At 43.8% G+C, this 23,502-nt stretch overlaps 2 pseudogenes across 2 annotated transcripts in view; both read left to right on the plus strand.

The window, feature by feature from the left end:
• Positions 1 to 1,586: 1,586 nt before the first annotated feature.
• On the plus strand, positions 1,587 to 13,063 carry LOC146577232 (uncharacterized; annotated as a pseudogene). The gene is made up of 10 exons (XR_014891323.1): positions 1,587 to 1,648; positions 4,314 to 4,443; positions 4,722 to 4,789; positions 5,542 to 5,615; positions 6,302 to 6,393; positions 6,534 to 6,706; positions 7,309 to 7,397; positions 7,575 to 7,740; positions 12,624 to 12,678; positions 12,981 to 13,063. The product of XR_014891323.1 is annotated as an uncharacterized LOC146577232 (transcript).
• Positions 13,064 to 13,183: 120 nt separating this feature from the next.
• The window catches only part of LOC146577233 (kinesin-like protein KIF1C), a 29,587-nt pseudogene continuing 19,268 nt past the window's right edge, over positions 13,184 to 23,502 (plus strand). The window contains exons 1-6 of the transcript XR_014889255.1: positions 13,184 to 13,321; positions 14,100 to 14,237; positions 15,837 to 16,064; positions 17,187 to 17,283; positions 20,060 to 20,163; positions 21,400 to 21,502. The product of XR_014889255.1 is annotated as a kinesin-like protein KIF1C (transcript). The remainder of the gene's footprint in view (positions 13,322 to 14,099; positions 14,238 to 15,836; positions 16,065 to 17,186; positions 17,284 to 20,059; positions 20,164 to 21,399; positions 21,503 to 23,502) is intronic.

Below are 23,502 nucleotides of genomic sequence, written 5' to 3' on the forward strand. Positions count from 1 at the left end.
TACAAGCCGCAATCAGTTTTTGGCAGCGACTTTTATATAACCTTTATTTATGCAGTAAAAAAAATCTCATTAACATTAAAAATGTATTTTGTAAGAGTAAGTTGCCCAACAGGACAGCAGAAACGGCAGCAAATATTACAATAGTTCTGTAAAAATATTTTAAGCGGGGATAAAGGACCGGATTGGTTATAATGTAAGTACAAGTTGTAAAGATACTTAAAAAACAGATAATTTTTTAATTCTTTATGTAACCCCTTTGTATCCCCTGTTCACTGAAGTCTATTTACGAACATACGTAAAGATATTACACATAAAAAATACACAGAAACACTGGAAATCAGTTTTTGGCAGACAATCACTTTTTGGCACAACACCGGCACCGGCACCAAACTTACCTTAGAAATCTGTAGGGTTGTTTCCTCCGAGACATGTTCGAATCTGTAAACAGCTACTCCAAAAAGGATCCAGGTGTTTCAAAATACCTCTTTGGTGAACGTTTCAATTCTGCTAACATAAATGCTGCAATTAATGAACTAAAAGTCAGTGCTCTTCACCCCTATTTATAGACTTTTGCGGATCAACGGATTAAAGCATCATAGGACCAAATTTGTTGTGAGATTACTGAGAGTTGAAAAACTGTCTAAAGTCTTTCATCTTTAATAAAATGATCAGCGTTCTGCTCTACCAGGTGTAACAATTGAGTTTAACATCCAGGCATCCATGAAAACGGAATTTATGACATTTAACGGAGTTAGAAGTTAGCAGGGAGTTAGCTCGCTAGCTTCTATCTAAATACAATATAGCATGTCCTGACTGCGGGGTTTTGGAAACAAATTAAAACGTACAGCTCTGCTATCACTTCCAGCATAAATGAAGACAGAAAACTAAACAGCAGTGACGTTTGTAGGGTTACTGAAGTTGGGCTAGCTGGTATATAATGATGTGCTACGTGACCGCTAGCGACACAGCTATGTTAGCATAATATAAACAAGCTAACTTTTTTCCCACTAGATAAAAGTTACCGTGAGTGTTCTCGGTGGTCAGGAACAAATGTAATCGCATGGCAGGATGCTGTAAAAGGACCAAACTTCAGCCAGGAGAACAACTGAGATAATCCATCCACAATACGAGGTTAGTCATTCATATACTGCTGCATGGGCTGGGCTGTAGTTACATCCTAAGGTTTTAAAAACTGAGCTTAAATAAATGATTAGCGGTAATAAAAGCCGAGGGAGGTCAACAGTGATCACTGACTGTTTTAGGAGCTTTTTGAGATCAAATAGAATAAAATAAACATAAAAAAAAGAGATTTCTTTAAACGGTAAGGATACCGTTTGAAGAAATCTCTTCTCAATCTGCTGTCCTTTTCTGCTTGCATCTTTTTTTTCATCTAACACTGACGTTATTCCATGTTAATTATTTTTTCTCCGTGAAAAACACAGCAACTCATCTTATCCCGGGATGCCAGGAAGTCGAGCCGCGGATCTCAGCAGAAAACTTTTCAAACTGATTCCAGGTTGATCCAGGTATACATTTGAAACAGGTTCTCCTCGGTGACGTGACAGTCGGAACGCATCTGCGTAACCATGGTTACAGGGGGACGCTTTGGAGCTCTGCTGCTCAGCAGCAAAATATTTCAGATCAATATGTAAATACTCCAACTCTAAAACCAAGTAAAATAAATATGCTGCATATGTGTATAGTGCGTTCATGTGTGTGTGTGCGCTGCGTGGTGACGTAGGCGCGTGCATGTGTGCCCCGGTCACAGCTCCTTTCAGCATGGCCGGAGGTAAGTCACTGCCACGTTGCTCTCAGCTAATTAAAGTTTGTTCAGATCCCAAGCTGCAATGTGAATACAGCCAAACCGCCGCGTTTTTGTTTGTCATTAAGAGACTCATTCGGGATAAGTTTTGTGGAGGGCGGAGTTCACTAATATACGCTTATGAGTTTTAGCCGAGAACGCAGCTAAAATGCTAGCATGCTAAGTTAGCCTGATTGCTAGCGGCTACTCGCGGCAGTCTTTTTTTAACAGCATGCACTCTTTTTTCCTTCGTCAGGAGAGGTGTACTGGCAGTCGCGTGACACACACAGATCAGACACTTATTTCTGTGTTGCAGGTATGGAGATGTTCTTATGTTTTGGAGATGCTGTCTTTCATTCATTGTTTTTATAAGTACAGTGTTGTATTGCCTGTTAGATGGCGGTTATTAATATAATTGTACTGAAGTATAATGTTTGAACTATAAGTACCAGAATATTGGGTCCTGGTTATTGAATTGTATTTATCTGACTGTTTATTTGTTTTTGAATTATTTTGTTTATTGTTCTTATAAGTTGTTTTTGATGTTTTTTCAGTGACATATTATTTATTTTGTGCTTTTTGTTTTTGAGAGCTTAAGTTAATGTTTTAAAACAATTTGTTGTATTTGATTCATTATATTATTGTAGTGTTAATGAAGCTGCAGACACAGCTGCTTTCAGCATGGCCGGAGGAGAGGTGTACTGGCAGTCGCGTGACACACACAGATCAGACACAATGTTTCTGTGTTGCAGATGTGCAGTAAAGAGCCAAAGACCCAGTACTGTCTCCTGCCTCTTACTTTCACGCCAGAACACAACGCAAGAACAACAGGCGTAACACATGAACGGGTTACACATACTGAGGTGAGTTGTTGAGGATATGTCGAGCTGTTGATAAGCACGGCTGTTTCTGTGCTCTTATATACTGTTAGCCTGTTTTGCTGGCGTTAGTGAAGCTGTTTCCAACTGGATGTAACATTGTTGAACTCTGATGATTAATGAATAAACTCTCGATGTGACGACGTGAGCACGTAATTTTAACCCTGTGTTCATTTAGTCGTTTGATACCGTTTAATATCCAGCACATCTATTGGGTGTTTTATAACATGCCCTGGAATCAGTTTAAGTTTTACAATGCCGGTGATTTACGACTCTTTCGCGACAGTCAACTGTGGCGTAAACTCTGGCGGGTCTCAGAGCTAGCTTATGTGAGCCAGCAGTGACATCTATACATGCAGTAGCCTTAAAATACTGATTATTTATTCTCCTGCTAGGTAAGAATTTGTGTTTTATACGTTTATTGTCACATTGTGCGCCATGTTATTGTTTCGGTGAAATGAATTTCTACAATGGCGGACTTAGACAAAATAGTGTTACTGTTAATTTGACTCTCTGCAGTGTTTAAATGCTTACACATACACACACACAGTTACTGTCCCTCAACACGTATCAGTTCTGCTTCTATGCCCCATCTTTGTTTACTCTTTCCCACCCAACAAGTGCATAAATAAGATGTTAAAAACGTCATCATCATATCAAACATGATCGATTTGGGGGGAGTTTGTTTGGCACATGCTGACTGCATCCTAATTATAACCAGAAGAGGAGGCGAGAGCAGAGAACGAGAGTGCAGCAGTTTGGTGAAAGGAACAGGTGAAGAAGAGGTGAGCATCCAAGAGACGAGCAAGAGGACGGTTTCAAAGCAGACATTATGGCACAATAAAAGCTGTAAGAGCAGAGATTCATTCATATCTTTACTATTTTTCTTTAGCTTCTACTCCCGCTGCTTACAATAAATCCGAGATAAAGAACAAACAAGAGCAACTCACATGGCATTGATTGTTTAGTTCAGTGTCACTCTGTGATTGTTTGACATTTCATATAAATGTGACTCTAAAATATAGCCAATAATATTAAAAAGCTGCTGTTACTGAGTGAAACTTGAAGGATTATGATAAACTTCAGTTCTTACTGAATCTGTAACATTGCTTTTTTTTAAATTGTTAAATGACTTTTGTGTCACTGCACAGTGAAAAGCTCACCTGATGTAGTGGTGAGGCCATGTTCACCACTAGATGGAGACAACCTGGCACAGGTTTTTCTATGCACTAAATTTCACCCTGAAAAGCCTTGGTGGGAATTGTTGTTTCATAGAAAGTAAAGGAAAACATGTCTTGAGGTCTTTTTCCAGTGTTTTCAAAATTGTTTTTCACATACACATCAAAACTTCACACAAACAAACACACACAAAATAACAAAATATGTCAAATTATGGAGGGCAGAGAGCGCAGCCTTTACATTGTGTTATTGTAGAGTGACAGGAACTGCCTATGAGCTTCTAATCAAGCAGAAGTGTTGACGGAAAATCTATCAAAGGAAATAATTGATGAAAATCAAAGAAGAGAAATATTTATGTGATGTTCCATTTTCCTGAGAGCTGATTGGCTGTGACGACTCCTTCAAGTACTACATGCTACTTTGTCCTGCTAGTTAAGCCTGCTGTCTGTTCTCAGGCCTCCTCCTGTTTCACTGCCATATATCCACCACCAGAGGGCTCCACTGACCTGCCTGCTGACATCAGAGCACACCCCTGTGTCATGTGACCTGGCAGGAGTAGCAAAGCTGGACTCAGACCTGGCCCAGGCAAGTTCAAAGGCAGCTGTGGTAGAGAGAGGATATGGGCTCAAATTGTGGTCATAAATATTGTGTACTTGTAAATCAGGATTTGTGTGTGTGTATGGGATCAGAACGATGCCACCTTGAAATGAAACCGAAAAAAATATTGAAACTGAAAAAAATATTGAAACTGAAATAAATGTACAGCGCGGCTGCGGTCACGGACAGACTTGCATGTGTCTGTTCGGGAATGGCAGATGCTGAGAGGTCCAGCGTTTACATTACCGACTATTTCAAAGTGACAGCCTGAGGTGTTCTTCAGTAAATTGGACTACCAGACAGGAGGACCTGAGGCCCCACCGTATTATTTTCGGTAAGTTAAATGTGTGTGTAAGCTAATCCGTAACTTAGGTCCTTAGGTGAGCACTCGGCTGTAGGGGAAACTTGTTTTGTAAAGTTCGTTTAGCTAACCCGTGCAGGTGAATGAATTTACCCTGACTAAAGAAATCAAGAGAAACGCACCGGGCTGCTCAGTGACTAACCACGGTTACTGTGCTTTTATTATGAGTATTATACTGTAAGAGCAACAGGCTGGACTCTGCTTCTGCTCCTGTGCAGAGCTGCTTATTAATAAGAAGCTCGGTATACAGACAAGGATAACACAATACCCGGGCTAGAACGACAACTCCAGTTTGAGGCGCATGTCCTCCTGACATTTGGTGTTTGTGTTAACGATCCAATGGAAAAGCTTTGATGGGAGTGAGCTGTTCACTTGCACTATAGCACACAAAACGCTGCGCTGAGCACTGAGTGTTGCATCCGTGTACACACTGCATTGCTTCATATTTCACTCGTAAAGTAGGAAATGGGTGGAGCAGTTTATTAAAAGGGTAAACGTACATGGGTTTGATTGTACGGCCCAAACAGAGCTGGCACAGGTCTAACAAGCATGAAGGGACAAACTGAGTGTGACATAAGGAAATGCTTACATGTGTAATTATCTTGATTACTGGTGAAGGACTACGTCACATGTAATCAAACATGACTCATTACTTATAAAAACCCTTTAACTAAAAGTGTATCAGAAACTCTCCTCTACTGTTTACTCTGTTTATCACCCAACAGTGACCTCGACCCTCTTCAAGCTCCTCACTGCTCAGTTCGAGTCAGGACGGCTGAAAATCCTCAGTGTTTACTGGGTAAGTTAAACTGATCAGTGGGACACTCAGGGACAGAGACCATGATGCTTTGGGGCAGACCACAGAGGTTTTACTAGTCAGTACAGATTTCAAACACACCGCTACATACTACATGTTGTATTTTTCTGGTTGCTAATACACTTGGATCCATTACAAACATACACATTGTTGTGGGATGTGTGAAGACTTTTTATGGCTTTGTTTTTTGTCCAAACAGCACAGAGGAAACTATTTCTAAGCCAAGAGGCTAAAATTCATGCATCAAATGATGCGCAGCAGATAAGACGGATGTAATCAAGCTTCCGATAGAAAGAACATAGTAAAGGACAAATAAAGTGTCTTTTTTCCTCATTGTTCTCTGTGTGGGCCTCCTACTTCCTCCCACAGTCCAAAGACATGCAGTTAGTGGGGACAGGTTCATTGGGGCTCTAAATTTCCCACGGTGTGAATGTCTGTCTCTGTTTGCCCTGCGACAGACTGGCGACCTGTCCAGGGTGTGCCCCGCCTCTCATGACAGCCCCAAGCACTTTACATGTGATGTAAAGTGGACTTTTCTTTTGTTGCCACGTCCATGATTTAGAAAATGTTACACAGATGTTGTCCTGCTTCGCTGTGCTGAAGCGTGTGCTTCATGGAAAGTTTGAATAAGAAAATATCAGGTCAGTAACTGTTTGTGTTCCCTGTAGGTGAGGCTGTGACAGAGCTCTTTAAACTCTGCTGTAGGACTGAGTCTACAGAGGAGATTCCTGAAGAGGAGACGCTGAAGATGAGGGCAAAGGTCAGGTTCCTGGCTTTACTTGTTGAGTGACCATACTGCATTCTGGAAACGTGCGTAGCTTACTGGGAGATCTGGGCATCTGTGCTGACCCGGGCCTCAGCAATTGAACAGAAACTCTTGGATGTGTTTGTCGTCTGTAGAAAACAGTGATATCAGCTCTGCTTTGTCCAAGCTGACCGAGCCAGCAGCAACTGTGCCCATTTCCAAACTGTCTGTCTCCAACATGGTGCACAGTGCCCGGAAGCACATTCGCCGCCATCGACGCATCGATGAGTCGCCCCTTAACACCGAGATACTCAATTCTGTCCTTCTGGTAAGAGTTAATCATGTAACCTGTTTAAAAGGCATTAACTAGTCGGACTTGACTGATACTTGACTGAGTTTTAATGGTTTCAGCTCATTTTATGAGGAAACAGATTCTGACAGAAGAGGTGTGGATCCCGTGTTAGGAGACGGTGAGCGTGATATTCAGAGCAGCAGAGACCTCGCAGCGTGTGGTAGTTTGACTCGTACTGATGTGGCTCCTCTGCTTCTTTTCACAAACAGTTTTTCCTTCCTGGTCACTGTTGAGCCCGTCACACTCAGAAGCTCGAGCTAAGACAGCCTTGAATCTTCAAACTACAGCCGTAATTGCATTTATGTCTTAGAGTGCTGGCCACAGATATTGATCCCATCTGACAGCAGCTCAGTAAAGCACAAGAGCGTCGTCTTAAACAGGATATCAGGCAGCGTTCTTATTTTTATTGTCTACTTCTGGTCACATCCTGCTTTTGCCACTGAGCGATCAGCATCCTGTGTTTTATCATGAAGTGCTGACTACGTGAGCTGCACTTGTTTAATTCTTCTAACATCTATAAAACAACAGAGTTTCTAAATGACAGACTTATTTATTTGTGTTTGTGTCTCTGTTTCCAGATGCTGCTGTGGAGAAGTCTGACTGTAAGAATAACACTCAGCTGTCCAACTCCAGTGGGACATCGGAGCAAGAGGAAACCTCTGATTATGTATGTTTGCCTCTTCACCACTCGCACACTCAAGGTTACACTCAGGTCAGGTCCAACATAAGTTTCAGAGTGAAGACGGGCTCAGTGCTGTCAGTACTTTGTCAGGATTTTTATTAGAATGTATTAAATTTGGTGTCCTGCTGTTTGATTTCATGCTGGTCTTTTCCCTCGTTGTAGAACCTTTTCCACCAGCTGAAGTCAGCCCCCAGTGACAGTCTGACCTACCGTCTGGCTCTGTGTGTGTGTCTGGTCAACTATTACTACGGTGGGCTGTTGGACACCTCTGGCAGGAGTTTGTCCTTGAGTTGCGTTACCGGTGGGAAAATAACCATCTTATTTGTGGGTGGGTACCTCACAGGCTCGTGCTGCTTTGATTTTAAAGATGTCACACATATTAACATTTTCCTTTTATAGCAGGTAAAATAAGTATTGAACACGTCAGCAGTTCTCTAAGCAAATATATTTCTAAAGGTGCTTTGATGTGAAATTATCACCAGATGTTGGTAACACGGGAACATTAAACACACAGACATTTATTTATTACTTTATACAAATGTTGGTGATGACAGTTCATGGCAGCTTCTGTATGGAGAAACCAGTCCCATCATTGCTCATGACTTTGACCCACTCACCACACAAACAGTCTATAAATCCCGAATGCTCCGTGGATCCTTCCCACAGATTCAGCTCAGGTGATTGGCTGGGCCGTTCCAGCAGCTTTACTTGATTCCTCTGAAACCAACAGTTTCCATCGGCTGTGTTTGTGATCATGGTCTTGCTGAAACATCCATCCTTGTTTCATCTTCATCATCCTGGTAGATGGCAGCAGATTTTAATCAACAATGTCTCCATTCATCCTTCCTGGAGTTAGATTTAATGGCTCAGTCCCTTTTGCAGCTTGTTATAAAGTTTTTATGCATAACTTTTCTAAGCAATCACACATTTTTTTGGGAACATCAAAATCATAATGCTCCCACCTCCAGACTTCAGTGTTGCTGTGGTGTTTTTGGGATGCAGCCACCCAAACACGGTGTGTTTACAGCATTCAGAGAGTTTTGCTCTTAACAAAGGCAGTCGCACTTTTCTCCTCCCCCTTAGCTTCCCTGCTTAGCCTCTTGTGTCCTTGTCTAGTCTCGTGTTTTTTGTATTATTTTTCCCTGGAACACTCTCTCACAGTCTGTTCTCTAAAACCTAAAAGAGGAATTATGGGTTGGATCAACTGCTCCCTGAATGCAATTGACACCCCTTTCTCAACGAGAAGTCTGGGCTCGGGTGAGCCTGAGTGCTGAAGATATCTACCTATTTGGAGCCATGATAACAGGGTTCTGGCTGATCGGAGCTGGCTTGGCCCTGACTTATCGAAGAATTAAGAAAGCGGAACCGGCTGTTCAAACCCCCACAAGGCTGCCCGCTGGGATTCAAACGATGGGAAGAGGCGTGAGTTTCTCAAAATGGGCTCATTGAACGCAGCATGGATAAGATCTTGGAGAAGCTCACTGCGGTCGTTGTTAACTTGTTATTTTCTGTTATACTGCGAGAGTACTGTTGCCCGCGAAGGGTTGTTGTTGGTGTGGAGAAAAATGGCGTAACAAATAAAGCGCTTGGAGTGAGACTACGACGTCGTGTCTTTGAGTTCTCAGAATCGGCTCTCTGAGCACAAGAATGACAACATCACGGAGCGCAAGTTTGATAACATCATGGAGAAGCTCACGGCTCTCCAATGGGAGATTGAGAGACCAGTGTCGGAGTGTTAGAACAGCTTTGAAATTCATATGAGCTGTTCGCACTAAAGTAAAAACCTCCATCACTTACGCGGATACCCCTTCGGCCCCAGCCGTGGGCTCAAGGCTGGGGCCGAACAACAACTCCCTGATAACGACTGTGTTTAGACTGTTCTTCCCGTTCCATGCAAGGTCACCTGGGTTGGCTGGAAGACTGTTTACTTAGCCTGGCAGGGAGGAGGACACTGTCTCAGCTGAACTCTGGACACACACACACATACAGACACAGACATATATACACATGCAGATGTACACTCCTCCCCCTCCAAACGCCTTCGACGCTTATTCCCCTCCGATGCTGACGGTGGATCAAGGAGACCAGCGCACGCAGGCCCGGATGTACTGTCTACACTGGCTGTCTCTCACCCTTTACCCACCCCTGTTGCTTGTCATGTGTTTCTTTCGTGTATTAACAGTTTTTTCATGTGCAGAGGTGTTTCTGTTCTCAAACTGATCTCCCTGTTGGAGCTCAGTCTGGGGGGAGTTATTTTTTTCTCCTTTCCTCATGTGGTGCATTTTCCATTGTTATACCTCTCTGACCTGTCTTCCCCATGTGATGTTTGTGTCATGTATGTATGGTCAGAAGGGTAAGATGGCGCTGGCAAAGGTCGGCAGCCTTAACCCAATTTCCATCGGGGTCAGCCTTCAGGATCAATAAAGTTTTATTGAATTGAATTAAATGACCAAACTATATTAAAGTTAAAGCGTATTGTTGTACCTATGCATTACACTGGAGCAGAGCTTACATACATTCTTACCTGCTTACACTCATCATTCATTCGTCAAACTGAATAAAATAGCAATAAAATAGGGTGGCTGCAGCTCAGGCGTTAGAGCGGGTCGTCTACTGATCGGAAGGTTCAATTCCTGGCTTCCCCCAGGCTGCATGCCAAATATCCTTGGGCAAGATACTAACCCCAAATTGCTCTCCGATGCGTTCATCGGAGTGTGTGTGTGTGTGTGTGTGTGTGTGTGTGTGTGAGAGAGAGAATGTTACTTAGAAAGCACCTAGAAAAATGTGCTTGTGCGAATGGGTGAATGCACAAGTTGTGTAAAGCGCTTTGAGTGCTCAGAAGAGTAGAAAAGCGCTTTATAAGAACCAGTCCATTTACCATTTAACCAGAGGAGTATTGCACTGATTGGATGGCAGCAGCCATGGAGGGAGGGTGTAATTGTCCCGTGTTATGCTGGTGTTTTGTATTAGATGTAAGCTTACATTTGGCAGCATTAGTGAACATTATACTGAATGTTACACAGGAGTGTCTCAGGTAGGAGGGAGGCTCACTTGGTCCATCCACTGAGCTTAGTGTTCAGTGATCGATGGTCCAGGGGAAAAGCTGTTTTCTTAGCCTGGCTGTCCTGTTTCTTGAACAGGTGCTGTCCAGGATGAGATGAGATTTGATTGGCTCTCCTGAGACAGCGAGTGCTGACCATGTCCTCCAGGGAAGGAAAGGGACAGGCACTATTCTTCTGTGCTGTCTTAATGAGCCACTGAGCAGTTAGCATACCAAGCTGTTAGCAGTAGGTGGGGACACACTATGGTGCTGTGGTAAAAAAGCCACCAAGACTTTCTTCTCCAGATGGTTCCTCCTCCTCAGCATCCTGAGGTGGAGTCTTTGACTTTGGACCATGAGAGGTCCTCAGCTACGTGAGTCCCCAGGAACGAGGACACTCGCTGAACACAGTCTGCTTGATGTGGAGAGGAACGTGTTTCCCTCTGCTGAGGTCACATCTCCTTAGTTTTGATGGCGCCGAGCAGACGGTTGTGTTCATTGCAGCAGCCTGTCAGGTTTTTAACCTCCTGCCTGTTCGCCGTCTTCTCCACTGATGATTGTCGCATCATCAGCAAATGTAACGATGGTGTTAGAGGGGCAGGTAGGTGTGAACTCATGAGTGTACAGGAGAGCAGGCAAAGACGCCTGTGGATACTTTATGAATGCAGATGATAATATTCTGCCAGCGTTTCACAGACTTGTTCAGCAAACTTTAAACACACTTCACGCTTCTCTTTTTTTCTGTGGCTCTTGCGCACATATAGTTTTCTTTGAAACAGTCGTACCTGCTGATTCCAGGCCTTTCTGTGGCTCTTCATAACTGGGCCTTGACTCTTCTGATAATTCTTTTCACTGGTCTGTGTGAAATCTTGTGGGAAGCACCTGGTCGTGGCCCGTTTATGGTGAAATAATATTCTTTCCACTTTACCAAAAGTGCGCTGGAACCTTCAGTAGTTCTACTGTGACCACTGCCACCAGCATGTTTTGCAAAAGTCTTGAGAGAGCTCGTTGTTTTTACCCGTCATGAGACGTTTCTTGTGTGAAACCTGAATAATGAGACCATCAGTTGGGACTGAACCAGCTGATATTTGATTTGATATTAATTGGCGAGGTCTGTGACGAGTTACATGACTCTTTGGTGGCAGGACTCCTGGGCTGGAGGTGCGAGTCCCACTGAGTCTGTGGATGTTGTTGGACTGTCCTGGTTTCCCACCTCGGGATAAGCAGACTACAGTAGCGGTTTCCCTTTCTAAGAAGTGGGACTAGGGGCTGTGCTTGAACTTGGGAATGATACTCCAAAGCCTCCCTGGAAGTCTGTGACTGGGTCAGTTCGTTAGTTGAACCTGAGGTTGAGGATATATTTTCAGCCCTGCAGCTCCTCTGTCAGATGGTGACGGCATACAAAGTATCTGGTACCACTGTCCTCTGTGTGCTGCTGTTGGTCCGTCAGCTGTGGAGAGAGTGAAGAATAAGTGATAATGAAAAGTTGTTGTTCTCGTTGAACTCTGTTATTGCTGCTTTATTCGTGGCCAACACTCAGCAGATATTGGCACCAGCCGATTTCAGTCGGGATCTCAAAGGACTTCGTGGAAGAGCAGAACCTATTTGCAGACATTTGTGGGACCTCGTTAGACTGTTGACTTGGACACAGACAGAAGACAGAAACACATTTTGAGACCAGAGGAGATGGATCTGTCAGAGCGGGGGCCCCCAGGCTGTGGAGTGCTTTGCCTCCATCATTATGTTGCCTTGATTGCATTTATTTTTATAAACAGCAGCTTGAGACTCATTTATTTAGCCTGGCTTTGAACTAGATTTGTGCTGTTCCATATTATTGTGAAGCACTCTGTGGTTCTTATCCTGTGCCATATAAATAAAGTCAAATGCTGGATGTCTGTACTTTGTCCAGCTTCAGCTGTCCAGCTGAGCAGACACTTTAGAATCAGGCTTTGGTCTTGTTGTCAGTCATGTTGGATCTCCGTCCGTCTCTAATAACAGACAAATGACCAAAATGTAAAAATCCAAGCACATAATACCAGGCACAAAAGCCCCTGCAGTGTTTGTGCCGTGCTCTAACTAAAACTTTGCTTGAAATTGTTTAAGCAGTATTTGTTTCTCTGTTAACACACTGGTGTTCACTCATATCCATCTCTGTGCTTCCTAATCTGCAGGCTGGCAGGTGCAGCTCCTGATCTTCGCTGTTGTCTTTTGCATCAGAAGTTCCAGGTAGCCACACAAAGTGCACAAAGATCAAGGACTAATCGAACGATTTAAAAGACAAAAAACAACATCATGCACATTTGTAGACTTGCAGCTTTAATTCCAGTGGTTTATCAAAAGTGTTGTGTTAACTTTGATAATTGGAACGATGTTTAGGTGATAAAGAGAAAAATGAATTCTGAGAGCTGATGCTCAGTGTGATACAGCATCTTCAAACTCCCAAACACCTGTTTATGTCGTGTTGTCTGTTGAACACAAGTAGCAGTGTTATGTTTCCATGTGTGAAAAGAGTTTTTGTTCCTGGACAGATGCTGAATTGTTGTATCGAAAGGAAGAAGGCCAGAGATGAATCTCACAAGGTACCCGAGGGGAAAGAAAAGGAACACAGGGTCTCAGGTGCCTGCCAGAAGAGCCGCCAAGGACCAGAGTGTGCAACCAGTGCTTCCAGTTCAACAAGAGAGATGTCTCAAGGAAAATCCTGGGAGTCGTGGAGTGACAGCGAGGAGGAATTCTTCGAGTGCCTGAGTGACCAGGGCGAGACTGAGGCGACACAAGCTGAGGGCAGAGCTGAGGGCAGGCTGCACCCCTACAACAACATGACTCAGCTCAACTCTGCAGAGCCTCTCTATGTTCACAGGTCACCACACAGGTCAGAGTCACTGCCTCACTGTGCAAACACATCATATGCTGTTATTTATTCCAAATACAGCATGTTGAAAATAATAGTCGGGGTCACACGGGGTGGAGCCTATCCCATACCATAGGGCGAGAGGCGGGGTTCACCCTGGACAGGTCGCCAGTCGCAGGGCGAACACAGAGAGACAGACAAACATTTAACCCAGGGGTGGGCAACTCCAGGCCTCGAGGGCCGGCGTCCTGCAGATCTCACCCTGTGTCAACACACCTGAATCAGATGGTTAGTTCAGCCTCTGGAGAACTTCCACGATAAGGATAAGCTTTATTTGTTGGTTGCCTGCAACTGAGATGACCTAATCGACCATACATACAATGTACAAACTTAACATTGGGGATACAGGTCAGGCTAACTAGCAACAAAGGATAGCCCTAACCCAAGACACGTTGAGGAGGTCGTTTAGCCATTTAAATCAGCTGTGTTGGATCAAGGACGCATCTAAAACCTGCAGGACACCGGCCCTCGAGGCCTGGAGTTGGACACCTCTGATTTATGCTCTCATTCACACCTGTGGGCAGTTCAGAGTCAGAGTTAACCCAACCCCACTCGCTCCATGTTCAAAGACGTGCAGTTAATAATTAGAACTAAAAGAAAGCGGTTGTAACAGTACAGAGGCGACCTTTGTGTGACAAAACCATGAAAGCAGATCTCATATAAGTGGTTCACAGAAATGTCATTAAGCTCAGCTGAAGCTGACTGAGTCTGATATCTGTGCATCATGTTTCATTTTCAGGAACCTGCTCCAATGACAGAGGACCTGTTAGCAGAGCAGTCAGAGGTACTGACCAAACTGGGCACATCAGCTGAAGGTACCCACCTGCGTGCTCGGATGCAGAGTGCCTGTCTGCTATCTGACATGGAGTCCTTCAAAGTGAGTCGGACACACTCTGGGTCAGCTGTCTCCTAAGTTTCTTAGTGCTTCCTGTCTAACATCCACACTTAGGCGGACACATCGGAGAGCAGCTTGGGGTTAGTATCTTGGCTAAAGATACTTGGCCTGCAGACTGGAGGAACCAGGGATTGAACCACGACCTTCTGATCAGTAGATGACCTGCTAATGAGCTACAGCCACCCGTTAGCCTTCAGCATTAGCCACATGTTGTGGAAGTTTTCCATTAAATAAAGCCTGCAGACGAGCGGTAGCTAACATTCTTTAATCAAAACAAAGAACAGAAAACCAAGCTTGGTGGAGAGCCTGCATGATCGCGGGGCAGACGGTCAGCAGAGTCTCCCTGAGCCTAGCATGGCTCTCAGTTAAAAACCTTCTTCAGGAACAGAAGGCAGTGCACCGCTGTTTCACACCTTAAGGTCCACACTCCCTCGCTGCCTCCCAGAGTCCTCGAAGAGACAAAAGATTCTTCCTGTGGAGTTCTGCTTCCCCCAACTTCCTTACCAGACTCCCACCATCTGTCTAACTGCATGAGTGTGAGACATGCTAAAATCCAGTGGCACCAAGGCATCATACAATAACATAATATGAATAATACATAAATAAAATAAATTCTTATACACACATTAGCGTCAGTGTGCCCTCGAGTTGCTACATGTCTGCTAGTTTTACTGTTCAGGATGTTTTGTGTGTGTGTGTGAACTGCCTGCAGTGAACATAACTGTGCAGACACACACACACACACACAGTAGTCAGAGAGTACCGCTGTGGTAGGGTGACCATAAAGAGGACACTGGGCCCAGTCATGAAGAACTTTAATAATACTGTTAGCTTAAAGAAAACGACGTCTTCTCTGTGCAGTTAATGATGAATTAATAAAAAATGTCACGTAGGCTTTTACAAGTAAACTAGTGTGAAATAAGAGGACTGTTGATCAGCCTACGCTGTGGAAAGCTGTGACTCTGTCACTGACAGTGTGGCATGATGGATGCAGTCATGCTGGGAGAAGCTACGTGAGTGCAGAAACCTCTGATCACCAGACGATCACGTGGTCGTCAGTTTTCAAACAGCTCATTGCAGTTTTATAAATCATCTTCAGAGGTTATTTGAACCTTGTCTTTGCAGAGACCTGCAGACCTGAGGCAGTAATGCAGTGATAATGACCAGCACACAGTGTAAGTCATGCTGCAGCTGCCCTGAATCTACAGTGTTGGTTATTCCCACCATGTCTCTATGTTTCTGATCCAGTGTGGACGAGCTCTTTATTCAGTCTGAACTGGTTTTAATACTAAAATACAATTGATTTGTTATTCATAGATTTTCAGATTTACTCTTACACAAAAAAGTAAAACATTTTTGTTGCCAGATCACACATATTTACTTCCAGTCCTGAACAGAAGGAAATCGTTTTGATGCCTAAATGACATTTTATGTTCAGTGACAGCCTGGTGTGCTTGGGTCCATGAATGCAGTGGTGTCGTGAGTGGGCCCTGTTCGAGTCGTCAGTGCCAGTATGAGGTGTCAGTGAATATATTTACACATTACTTCATTTAAAGGACGAGTTTGTGTCTCTGTCCACAGGCAGCCAACCCCGGCTGTGTCCTGGAGGATTTTGTGCGCTGGTATTCACCTCGGGATTACGTAGAAGAGGAAGTGGTCGATGAGAAGGGCAACACGATGGTGACGGGGACACTCAGTCCCAGGATGAAGATCCCAGGCAACATGTGGGTGGAGGCTTGGGAGACTGCCAGGGTCACACCTGCACGACGCCAAAAAAGACTTTTTGATGACACCAAGGAGGCCGAGAAGGTCTGAAGCAGGTCGTTCGTTTTGCCACATGCGTGTTTTAAGCCAAACGTGTTTACTAAGTGGATCACAAAGTGTTTTCATGAATGTTTCTGCTGATTTTCCGGATCCGCTTCTGCCATGGGGCCGTTTTGGCTCATGTATGTTGGAGAAGTCAGTTTAACACAGATCTGTGCTCACAGACATGTTGAAGCATTTTCACATGTTGATGAAAAAGGATCTGATGCTGTCACACACGATGTTTAACTGACACACAGCAGCTCTCTGTGGTGTGATGGTGTTAAATGAAGAACAACTTTAAACCAGCTTCTATTAATGATCCGGTCGGCTTTATGGGAAAGGGACAAACAGTAACTGGGGTTAGTTGTTTCCTCACCCAAAGAGGGTCCTGGATTTGGACCCGGGCAGGTCCCTGCCAAGCGTTTGCATGTTCTTCCTGCACATATGAAAGCAGAGCTCGGCGCTCCAGTTTGCACCATCACTGAAAATGTTGCCTGTCTTTTAAAGACATTGTTTATCCAAAAAGAGAAAGTTAAAAATAATGCAGCACGGTGGTTAGTGCTGTTGCAGCACAGCAAGAAGGTCCTGAGTTCAATTCCACCATCAGGTCTTTCTGTGTGGAGTTTGCATGTTCTCCCCGTGTCTGCGTGGGTTTCTTCCGGGTACTCCGGCTTCCTCCCACCGTCCAAAGACATGCAGCTTGTGGGGATAGGTTAATTGGATAATCCAAATTGCCACTAGGTGTGAATGTGCGAGTGAATGTGAGTGTGAATGGTTGTCTGACCCTATGTGTTAGCCCTGCGACAGACTGGCGACCTGTCCAGGGTGTACCCCGCCTTTCGACAGCTGGGATAGGCTCCAGCGCCCCCCGCGACCCTGAAAAAGATAAGCGGAAGCCAGTGGATGGATGGATAAAAATAATGCTCACTGATAGTCTTATGACAGATTTAAAGATCTGGGTATGACTGGTCCCTCTGTGAATAATCATCATAGAGAAAGGTCACCGTTTATCTGGAGTCTTCTTCAGAGGCAGCCTGTTGGCTGTGCAAAAATATTCTGTTGATCTGAAAGAGCAAAAGGAAAACAGAAGCCAGGCAAACTAAACTTTTTGGGGTTTGTCATTAGGTTCTGCACTACATGGCGATGCAGAAACCTGCAGACCTGGCCAGTCACCTCCTGCCCTGTATACTTCATGCAACTATTCTGAAGTTGAAGGAAGAAGGTAAGTCCTCACCGTTTGGTTGAGAAACACGTTTATATGAAATAAAATCAGGGAAAATAACTCTGAGCCCACAGCAGGTAAATTACAGTCAGACCGAAATACAAAAAACTAAAGATATTAAAATAAGTACTAAGAAAATGACATGCAACCCGAGCTGTTAATGGAGAAAAAAACCCAGAAGCTGCATGAATAAAAAAGTAGAAATCTTGGACGCTGCCAGCACAATGAACAGGCTTTTGACGGGGCTCGCACACAAACACAAAGCAGAGGATGAAGCATCACCAAATATGTTTCCAAACCAAAGAAGATAAGATGAAGCATACCTGCGCAGCGGTGGGTGATGAGGAGAGGCCGCAGCGAGTCTGTCTTAAAGTGCAAGTTTGTGACAGTTTAAAGCTTAACAAGCTAAGACGCCAAACATCCAGAGCACAAAGACAAGTCAGAGGGCTTTTTCAGACACACACTTCTAAACCGTCGTGCTCAACAGTGTCTCTGCTAAAACTGCATCTGTGCTCTGCTCCTGTAAAGTTGCCTATCGAGTGCTTAATGATAAGGTGCATGGTAGCTGCTTTCCTCTGCAGGTGGATGAAGCCACTGATAGTGACAAAGGAATGACTTCTCTGCAGACAGGCTCCTGGCAGAGCCACTGCAGAGGAACTCTTTACAATGACTGACTGTGAAACGTGAGGACTGTGTGGGGACGTGCAGACGGGGGCGCGACGGCTGGGAAACGAGGAGGGCTGCAAGTGGATGCACTGTATGATACACGCTGGCGTCTAGACAGCTCAGTCCTGAGCTGAGTGATGTAATGACTGATTGCATCGACACAGTCATTACATCAAAATACAACCCCTTTTTTCCGGCACTGAAGCGAAACAGGCTCCGCCCACACAGCCGTTCTGTATCACAGCTGTGATGCAAAAAGATTTGGGCACCACTGGTATAGAGTGACTGGAACCCAGAACCTGGAAGTGTCCAGTGATGTGAGGGTAAAGGACGTCTCACTGTGTACTTTGGTGCACAGATGAGTTTGTGGTCGGTTCAGTGAATGCAGCCCATGAGCTGCAGAAAAAGCCCAAATCCTGAGCCCTCCAAGATTTGGGCTCAAGATGTGTTCTGCACTGCAGGCCCTTGGACTCCATCAGGGTTTGGGCCAGTTTTGAGCTCTTATAAGTATCAGAGATGGACAAGTGATATTTTCAGGGCTGCGTAGGCATGATGGGTAGAACATGACCCTGGTGTTAAAATGCAGGTAAATGTGATTTAGTTTGTTTACTCTAACTAGCTACCCAACCCTCACTGTGAAAGGAGCCTGGAAAGTTTCCCCAACATGAATTTCTTTCAGTCAATGATCAGAAATCAGATAAAACCCACTCTTTATTTTATTCTACACACAATAAATTGATAATTAATCCAGGATACAGAAAAGTCTAGATTTCGTCTTCAGACTGTCACATCTGGAGCAGGGCATAATTTGATTTGGTTTTTAGAAGAAGCTAAAGATCTTTCAGTCGTGTTGCTGTTGTTCCCTGACACCTGCAGTGCAACCATCAATTTAGCTAATGAGAGTTCACGTATAATTATAACAGGTCTTAGTTTCTGGATCGTCTCTAAGTTGACGGTATACTGCTAAGACCAGTTCTGAGTCTAGAGACAGCCAATGAGAGACACTAGTAAGGACATCACTGAGGAGAGTTTTCAGTACTTTGGAGAAACCTCAATCAGCTAACGTCCTGCTGTGATACTCAGACCTTTTCTCTAATTAAACCAGAAAGCTAGTTTTCATTTATTCTGTAATATCCCAGAATGTTTCAGCAGGTCAGAAATGCTTTGGTGCCTATCCAGGTTGTATGCAAATTAATTCTGATTAAGTCTGGACTACAAAATACAAAACATAGCTTGGACACAACAATAATGTCCTCGTTTCACTTCTTTAAAAAATGTATTTTGATCTTATGACACTTACTAAAAGCTTTACTTCCAGAGGTTGACAGAGACGCTCCGTGCTGATAACACGTGAATGTGTGAAGGTTTGTATCATATCTATCTAATAGACTCCAGTTTGTGCATGTAAATGGAGAGTCCTCTTCACACACTGAGGTTAATTATGGAGTTCCACAGGGTTCAGTGCTAGGACCAATTCTGTTTACATTATACATGCTTCCCTTAGGCAGCATCATTAGAAGACATAGCATACATTTACACTGCTATGCAGATGACACCCAGCTCTATCTGTCCATGAAGCCAGATAACACACACCAATGAGTTAAACTGCAGGAATGTCTTAAAGACACAAAGACCTGGATGGCCGCTAACTTTCTGCTTCTTAATTCAGATCAAACTGAGGTTATTGTACTCGGTTATTGCAGATGGCCCCGCCCCTCCCTGAGCCTGGCTCTGCTGAAGGTTTCTTCCTGTTTAAAGGGAGTTTTTCCTTGTGCCAAAGCACATGTGGGTATATTCCTGGACAAAAGGCTTAGTTTCTATTTGCAGATGTGTTCTGTGATCCTCTGAAATAGCTGGATTAATTAACTCCAATAATAATCCATCAAGACTTTGTGGATATGTTTTAATCTCTGTAAAGATTATTATAAAATGATGTGAAGGTTTTGATTATTTCAAAAGGATCTGTATTAGTGAGATAATAGTTTGCAGGTTTACTCGATTTTAGGCTTTTTCTCATGTTAACAGTAATTGAGGTTACAAACGTGGCAGGTCTTTCTTTTAATCACAGCTTTCTGTCACTCTGGAAACACTGTCATTTCTTCTCTTTCAGAGTCTGCTGAAGATATTCCATCAGTGCAAAAAACCATTCAGCAAGCTACAGTTCAAGCGAGCAAGCTCCTGCAGTCCCCCAACCAGGACTACAAGAAGTTAGAGGTCAGTGAAAACTCGACCGGACTTTCCACAAATAATTCAGTTTAAAAGAAAGTATCATTAGATTCACCCAAAAAAGTTTTGTTTTTAAATAAATTATTGATTGATTGTTAACTGTGTTTTTGTTGTTGTTGAGTATGTGCTGTACATGAGGTGTACGTAGACTGGACAGTGTGCACCATGGCTGAGAACTTGGCTGATAATTATTATGGCCATTGATGGTTGAACCATGAAAACAGGGGTGTGGTGCAGTGGGATTGTAGTGGGAGCTGGAGTAACAAACTCCAGTGCTTCCTCAGTGATGGCTAACTTTTTTCTAAACCTAGGTAATTCCTTCGGCTGTTCCCACCTGGGCTCAAAGCTTTTATACTCTGCTGATATCGGATGTGTTTATCAGTGATCGAAAACAGAGACTGAGATTGTTATTATTGAGTTTGATCACATGTTAGGTGCATTAAACACCTGCTTTAATACTGTCCTAAAGTCTGAGAACAATCATCACTTCTTCACATATAAAAATGTTCTTCTCACTAGCACTCAGTATCCATACAGCCCCTTTTCTTTGAATGTCACTGTACAGCTGCACAGCTAAACCCCACCATGTTAGTTTTGCTTGATTGGACAGTCTTGTTGTGTAAAAGTATTCTTGGCTTTCTCAAAGTACATTTAAGTATGCCGTGTATCCACTGTGACTCCAAACACGCCTTTTACACCCCGAGACTCAGCCTATGACGTTCCACGTAGGAAAAACCACGTATGTGTATAAATGTGACAGTCTTGCGGTCTCATGCTGTCAGGATTGAGCAGACAGTTGTTCTTGTCCTGTGTGCAGGATTTCATTAACCAGCTGCTGAGCATGGAGACAGTCATCACTCAAGCTCGCTCGCTCAAGGCCAAGTTCTCCGTTCCTGAGGACGACAGCGGAGAGGCTGCTGATGAACTGAAGAAGTGAGTCGCAGAGTTTGAGCTGCGCTCACTGACAGCTTTGTTTGTGCTGTTGGTAACATGTAACCGTCTTCACCGTCACTACAGATAGTTAGTCAGTAACAGGTTGTCACGATGAATCTGTTTCACAAAGACGGCGTCTGAAGGATCACAGTCAGTTCACACGTTTCTTTCTCGCTCATGTTGGTGGTCTTATTTTATAGTTTTGGTGTCTTCAGGTTTTACATGTTCTTATTTAAGTGTTTTGTTTTGTGGGAATATTGTAACATTTTCCACATTGTGTGTTGTCTCTAGGTTTGTGAGCTCCCTGCTGGAGGAACCAGAGGTGGTAGTGACAGGAGCAGGCCAGGGCCTGGCTGGCAGTATAATCCACAGACTCTTCATCAGTGCTCAGAGGGTAACTCTCACTCTGCCTCCGTGTCCTTCCCACGTCTTGCTGTCAGTTTCATGTATACAGTCATGTATTTGTCATCTATAGAGACATCTTTAGAGGTACACACACACACCACACTTATTCAATATCAGCATCAAGAATAGGTCGGTGTCCCGACATGAAGTCAGCGCTGTTTTATTTATATATACTTCATGTAGATGAAACTGGAAGGACGTGGTCAGCACTGATGTAAAGACGCGGTGTTTTCTGTCAGTGTCAGGAGAGTCTGCTCTATTGTAACGTTGTTTCTTCCTGAAACACACAATTGCTGCTGCTGTGCTGTGAAGCACGTTCAGAGCTATAAGAACCAGTCTGTTTAACTATCAATGAAAAATGAAGAATTATCAGTTTGACTGTGTGACAATTCTGCAGGAACAAAGTTGTGCAGCTCTCTCCACAGTGGAGCAGATCTCCTTCCTGTCTTTGACGCTTCTTTTTCTCTTTCTGCAGTAACAACTATTAATGTGCATTTGTATATGTTTACAGTGTTAGCAGAAACAAAGCTTTGGTGGCCGTGACTCCAGAGATGGAGCCGAGTATCTAATCGAATCATCGGTTTGTTCTTTAAGCCTTAAAAGTGTCCATGTGCTCCACACTGGATCCCAGATTGACTCTGATGCATCAACTGGAACATGAATCCAAAATCCTGCTCCTCACATTCAAGGTCTTAAATAATCAGGCCCCATCTTATCTTAATGACCTTGTAGTACCATATCACCCTATTAGAGCACTTCGCTCTCGCTCTGCAGGCCTACTTGTTGTTCCTAGAGTATTTAAAAGTAGAATGGGAGGCAGAGCCTTCAGTTTTCAGGCCCCTCTTCTGTGGAACCAGCTTCCAGTTTGGATTCAGGAGACAGACAAAACTTTCCTCTTTGATAAAGCACATAGTTAGGGTTGGATCAGCAACCTTAATTAGTCTGCAATAGACCCTGTGCACGAGAAAATGCTAACTTCCTGTTTTAAGATCGGATGCAGGGTTGTACATTTCCGGTAGCTTTACTTTGCGGTCAATTGCTGCTGCAAAGATGGACTCCAAAGTCATGTCCAAAATATGAGAACAGAAAGATGGCGTTAAGTTACAAAGAGCAGAAGGTGGGAACACTCACCACTGCTGTGTCATAAAAAAAATCAAATGATCAGTTTTGACGTTTGAAGCGTGCAGATCGATTGGTGGTTTACATCACTCAACACAAGCAGAAGTGCATTACAGAATCAGAAGCACATCTCTGTATAGTGACAGTTCTTATGATTTAAACAGCATTCAAACTACAGGTGAACAACAGTCAAAGGTTTCCCTGCTAGTCAAGTACACACCTACACAGCATGTCAACAAACCGTGGTAAGGGTCTCTATGCATGAGTATTTACGAAGGGTATGTTGTGACGTACCTTCAAAATTACAGCGGTCCCTCGCTATAACGCGGCCTCGCTGGTTCGCACATTTTTTTTGTGCAAGTTTGCATGCGCACAGCGCTTTGTGTTCTGCGTCCTGATTGGCTGCAGACTATTGTTGATCTCCTCCGTGCCGTCTCTCCTGTACAGTACAGAATCGCTGATTCATTGATTCGTTGATGTTGAATTATCTCTCAGCTGCTCTGTTCTCATGTGCTGGACCTGAAAACACGGTTTGATCTTTGGTTTCTGTAATACTGGACTTATTTGTCTACGAAGGTTTGAGCTTTGAGAGCTTAAACAGGAGAGAAACGTGTGAAAATGTTCATGTCGGTCTGAGTGTATAAAGTGTGTAGTGACGGGTTTTACCTTAAAACATCTATAATAATTGTAAAAAATAAAGTTGGCTACTTCAGATTTCACCAATCGCAGGTTATTTTTAGAACGTAACTCCCGCGATAAACGAGGGAGCGCTGTATACAGATACTGAGAAGTATAAAATTTGAATCCTTTCTCTCGTTTGCTCTGAGGCGCGGGGGGAAAAATATCGACAAGTCGATCAACATCATCTAC

Source organism: Mchenga conophoros, linkage group LG3, assembly GCF_057382185.1.
Source record: "Mchenga conophoros isolate Kocher_MC1m ecotype Shallow Benthic linkage group LG3, M_conophoros_male_GT1.1, whole genome shotgun sequence".
Lineage (NCBI taxonomy): Eukaryota > Metazoa > Chordata > Actinopteri > Cichliformes > Cichlidae > Mchenga > Mchenga conophoros.